Source organism: Bactrocera tryoni, chromosome 4 (genome assembly GCF_016617805.1).
Source record: "Bactrocera tryoni isolate S06 chromosome 4, CSIRO_BtryS06_freeze2, whole genome shotgun sequence".
Taxonomy (NCBI): Eukaryota; Metazoa; Arthropoda; class Insecta; order Diptera; family Tephritidae; genus Bactrocera; species Bactrocera tryoni.
Genome location: NC_052502.1, coordinates 25,726,856 through 25,732,987, shown reverse-complemented (window position 1 = coordinate 25,732,987; position 6,132 = coordinate 25,726,856).

The following is a 6,132-nucleotide window of genomic DNA, read 5'->3' as shown; positions in this document are numbered from 1 at the left end:
GTGCAAAAATAAAAACACCACGTCGAATACACTCAATAATCAATGTGAGGCTCATTGTTGCTTTTGATGTTTGTTGTTTCGTGCAGCTTGAATTTGTTCCGGAGAGACAGATCGTCAATAAGGCGTTATGTTTAGCCGTATTCAGGCGTTTGCGTGAGAACATCCGTCGAAAACGGCCGGTATTGTGGAAGAACAATCCAAGAGTTTTACGCGCTGATAATGCATCATCGCATCGAGCCACTATTGTGAACGAATTTAATGCCAAAAACGCAATGAATATCATCGGCCAAGCTCCGGCTTCATCAGATTTGAATCGGAACGATTTTTTTTTGTTCCCCAAACTGAAATTACGGCTCCGTGGAACCCGTTTTTAGTCGATCGAAGAGGTAAAACAAAATTCACTAAAGGCGCTGAGGGCCATTAATAACTAACCAACAACCTTTATTCGTACTAACAGTACACTGCCATTATGTGACGATCCCATTATCATTGGTATCATTCTTCCATAACGATCATATGCTGAAACCATTCGCGCTGTTCATCACTATAATTTCAAAAATTATCCGAAGATTTATCCAGGTGATTGCGGAGGTAAATTAACTTGGTACTAACATTTGCTCTTGAAATCTGACAATTTCTCAGCTTATTGTGAAAACATTTCATCATAATTTGGAACTTGATGGATAGACTATTAGTACAAAAATGTTACGCTCTCCAGAAAAATTTAAGCTTTGATAAAATGTGCTCTATATTAAAAACTGTATCAAAAATTGCAATATTCAACTTTTCTATACTATCTTCGGAAATTTTAAACAAGGGCCAATAAAGCAATATACTTCCTCGTGCAACGTTTTAACAAATTGTCATTCCTAATTTGATAGTTAAATCACTGAGTTCATTTTGATAAAACAAATTTGGTGTATATTTCACCCTTTTTTACATCAATTAAGCTGTACCGATATACGTCCTTGTTGGTCATTGGAGTCATCCAGTAGTCCATCAGAATTACTATGGAAACGGACGGGAGATTTTCATTCAGTAAAACAGGACTTTGTGTAGATTATAATTCTCAACGGCAATTGTCTAAAGGAAGAAATTTGCCATGAAGCGGCCAGGTTTTGGATATCAGGAAAATAATTGTGTTTTTGATTTGAAGACTATTTGAAGACTCTTATGCCTCAAGCTTATAGTCCGGATAATACCCCATACGATTACTTGCTAATTTCAGCTTCACTGAAGTTATAAATCCTTTCACAAATAAAATGAAAATTCGTGCAAAAATTTGAGTTTGATCTTTCATTCCTTATAGCAGCTACATATGTATGTATGTGGTATAGTCGTCCAATTTAAAATTTTTTTTCGTATATCGCATTATTTCCTTAGACAATGATACACGCCTAATTTCTTGAAGATATCTCGCCATATGAAAACATTTTCAATACAATCTCTTGATTCTGATATTTCACTTTGTATGGCAGCAATACGCTTTAGTGTTTCGATATCGGCTGTTCCGAAAAAGATCTTTTAAAAGTATATATACATATATACATATTATAAGATATCCGACGTTTCCTTCTGGGTGTTAAAAACTAACTACACTTTACAATGTGTAACAAGGGATTTCTTTTAACTAGATTTATGATATGAAAACTTCAGTATTAATTAACAAAACAATAAATTTTAATTTAACAGAAAGCGAGAGAGAGAGGTTCTTGAATAAGCGCATTTCGGTAGAAGTGAGCCAGAAATGCTGAGTATCAGATGATGGTTGATAATCGCAAAATAACTCGAAATCGATTCCTAACGCTTCAGAGAGCAGTTCTTTTGTAAATTTCAGATATTTTTTCGATATCAAATGGAAAAATCAGAACCAAAAACATATTTCGTTAGCTGCTTTTAGTGGTAAGGACCACCTAGAGCAGTCAAAATAGGCTTGAATTTAACAATTCATTCAGCATGTAAGCAAAGTTTTTAATTTTTTACATTTTAAAAATTTTCTATATTAATCTTTTACTACAAAACAATAGGGCTGATTTAGGAAAGAAAAATACTTTTTGAAGCCTGACTCGAATGTTTTTCTAGTAAAACAGATTTTAAAGGGAAAATTTTTGTTCAATATTCAATAAATTGGGTAGTAGTTTTAGGTCCCTTAATTATAGTTTAACTAAAATTTTTATTTTTTGAAAATATTGAGTTGAAGTGACTTAACCCTTTTCTCAAATATGGATGTTTCTGATACCCTAAACAGGGTTTGCAATAAATTGATGCTAAAATTAGGTAACCGCAACAACCTCCACATTTCAAATACAAGGTGGGTTTAAAATTAAACAGCACTTTTTGAATCTAGCGCACCCTGGTGGCGACATCTATATGTCGACTGGTGCGTTAGAATCTGTTATCTTTATCGATTGTGAAGTTATTGCGTTTTAAGTGTCAGTATGTTTGCGTTATCGGTGCGAAAATGAGCTTCGAACAAAGAGCCAACATTAAATTTTGTTTTAAAATTGGTAAAACTTTTACCGAAACGTTTCAATTGATGAAACAAGTTTATGGCGATGATTGCCTATCCCGTAGCAGAGTGCACGAGTGGTTTCAACGTTTTCAAAGTGGTCGTGAGGACATAAATGACGATCAACATGTCAAAATACGTGATCACCGCAAATTCCTTCAATACTGTGCGTGAATTCATCAAAAATCATCATTGAAATTCATGGAAATGGAATTGAACATCTCCAAAACATCGATTTATCGCATTTTGACCGAACATTTGGGCTTACGAAAGGTGTGTGCACGGTTTGTTCCGCACAAATTGACTGACGACCAAAAATTGCTCAGAATCCGTCTCATCGATCGACGCTTGTGACCGATTATTTGACCAAAAATCACATTTTAACCATTAACCACTCCCCGTATTCACCTGATATGGCACCGTGCGACTTCTTTCTTTTCGGAAAAATGAATTTACCCATGAATAGAAAGTATTATGCAGATGTAGATGCCATACCGGCCAACGAGCTAAAACACTCATTCGACATGCTTTAGGACCGTGCAAAAAGCACAAAGAGACTATTTTGAATAAAATAAATTGATTTTGCCGAAAAAACCATTTGGTCTATTTTTTTTTAAGTCCTGTTTACTTTGGAAAGCACCTTTATTCCTTTATATTTTTAAAATACATTAAAATTATTAGAAAAAAATTATTATTACTTAGAAATAAAAATGTGACTAATAAAAACTTTTCCCCATAAAAACCACACAAATACAAGAACTCTTAATAATAATATTACGTCATTTAAAAGAGATTAGTTCCTTGCTCGGGTTAAAACTTCAGCGCCATGAAAGTGGATAACAGTAATAACTCCATTTGCTTGATTACAAAATTTTTTAACTAAAAAAAAAAAATTGAAACTATATTAAAAGCGTAAGCGCTATATTACGCTACTCCATCTCGTGCGCGCCATCACTCACTCAACGTTCAACGGATTATAAAATTTCTTGAAGTGAAAAAATAATTAAGAAAAAGGCACCAAAATGTGAAGCGAAATGAAAGCGAAAAGCGGAAAGTTAACAACGCTGCAGGGCTATACCAACCGGAGCAGAACTCGACACGAGCACACATTGTGCAGCTCAACACTTTAACGTGGTGCAATGCAGCCCGAAACAAGTCAATGCCAATCGTCAAACGATATGCGAGCGGAAAAGCAAAGGCAAGTGTTTGTCAAGCTTTCAACGACAAGTCGCAAACAAAGGCACACACACACACACATATGCATATGAGAGACCTTGTGTGTGTTACTAAAGCTAAGTGATGCTATTGTAAATTAAGCATATGTATGTGTGTGTGAGTGTGCACTGACAACGTTTAGCTGCTGCTTGTTATGCACGACGCCTTCGCTGTACTCATTCCGCATATATGAGGTTACGTATACGCCATGGTGTGTGAGACGCTTGTTCGCTGCTTTACTAAGTGAAATATGCATGTGTTTGTATAGTGATAAAGCATGAAAAAACCGTTGGCGTTCAAACACCTATTAAGTGTGACGTATAAAATTTCCAAAGCGCCTTGACTTAGCCGCGTGACTAAATGAGTGATTGAAGGCGCGCTTGCTGAAGCGTTTGTATGTGTGTTCGTTTCTGTGCACGTAATTGTGCGCACCAATAAGTGGTTATTATGCGCACCATCCAACTGCAGATTGGCATTAATTTTTTAACGTTTAATGGCATTAAGCCGTAAAACTTCAAAGGCAGTCATCAATTGGTTTAGCTGAGTAGCAGCGAGGCAAAAGAAACAAGAAACCAGAAAAAACGGTAACTGCGGCTGCAGCGGAGCTATAACACCCTACACAGGTGCATTTTTATGTCATAAAAGGGTATAACAAGTTATTTAAAATGATTTTGATCGGCCAGTCTGTATGGTTGCTATATGCTATATTGAACCGATTTGAATAATTTCCCCCGACATTAAAGCGTTGAATTGAGTAACAGTCTGTGCCAAATTTTGTAAAGATATATTTTCAAATAAAAAAGTTTTCCATACAAGTACTTCGGTTTACATGTAAAAAATTTCAGGTCGATATCTCAAAAACTGAGAGACTAGTTCGTGTATATGCTGACGACCTTCAAACTTCATGGCAAAGTAATTACACTCCCTTCAGGCTATAAAAACGAAAAGGCTCTGAAGCTGCTAAGTATGTGCCAACACACATATATTTCCGGTACAAACCAACAAAACACTAAACTCATAAGTTTGAGTACCAAAAAGTAGAAACATTTTGTTATTTGATCGACTGAGATTCCACTGACCCGAGTTGCAGCTGAGAAAGATGTATCTGAACTAAAGCTGTAATGCGCTAAGCAAAGTGAGTATGTACTCAGTAGCAGTGCGACTGTAAGGTGCTTGGTAAGTCTATTGCATAAAAATATGAAAAATATATATAAACAAATATATTGCCCGCCACAAAGAAGCACAAAATGTACAAAAAAGAGAAAAAGAGAAAAAGTTTGAAACAGATTAAGTGGAAAACTTGTAAAATTTGTTAGAAGCAAAGAAGTATCTTCAAACACTCAACTCGCGTAAGCTTGTAACTCAGAAAAGCCGTCTGCTCATCCATAACTCGTGAGGGCAGTCAATATGCTCTGTAGCCTCAATACATGCATATAATGTAAATATATATTTTTTTTATAACATTTAGTGGCAATATACTTATATTCGACCATTTATGCGGTAATCACTTAGGAAGTACTTTTCCGTTTCAGCTCAATTTGGGTCTTTGCTCATTCCACACGATGTTAATTTTTTTTCTTTTTCCCTTCGTAGTGCGTTTTCACATTTTCTTTTGCGCCTACTTTACGCTTTTATTTATATTTGTTTTATATAGTTGCTTTTTTAATAGTTTTAATGCATTTATTCAGTTTGGTTTTTAGAGTTTTTGTTTTACGAGCGTGAGTGTTTACACTTAAAGTGCTCTTATGGCCCTAAAACTTTTGATGAATTATAAGAAAGATATTATTCAAGTACAAAGTAGTGTTCTACTCACTTAGACATTCACATATATATTGCAGTATACTTTTTTGCATGCAGAGGTCAGGAAATATTTGCACAATTTATGAAAAGTACTGAAAATATAAGAAAATTTTAATTAGAAATAGCTTTTTCTAAACAATTACTTGGTTATTTAATAGAAAATTATTATCAATAGGAGAATTAATGAATGAGTATTGCACAAAATTATATAAAGGCAAGTCCTGACAATAAAGTAATTAATTTTGTTGAGCAGATTTTATATTAGTATACACAGTTGTTCATATGATAGGAGTGACAATATGAAATATGTATTTGGTTCATAACTTCCATGGATTACTAGTTAATAAAGAGCTACAAAACGATACACATACCGAATCATTGTCTTTAAAATAGGAAACAATTTCTCGTTCAGCGTTGCTAGATCTCGGATACCTAAAAAATAATAGTGTTGGATATTTCCTATCTAAAATAATCTTACTTTCGAAAAATTATTCGCAAATTAAAAAAATTCTTTAAAGTTCTATAATTTAGCAGCAATTTAAATTTGTTATTCTTAATAATCAATGTAATTGTCTGCAGTGGGTAAATGAATGTATTCTACAGAGGTT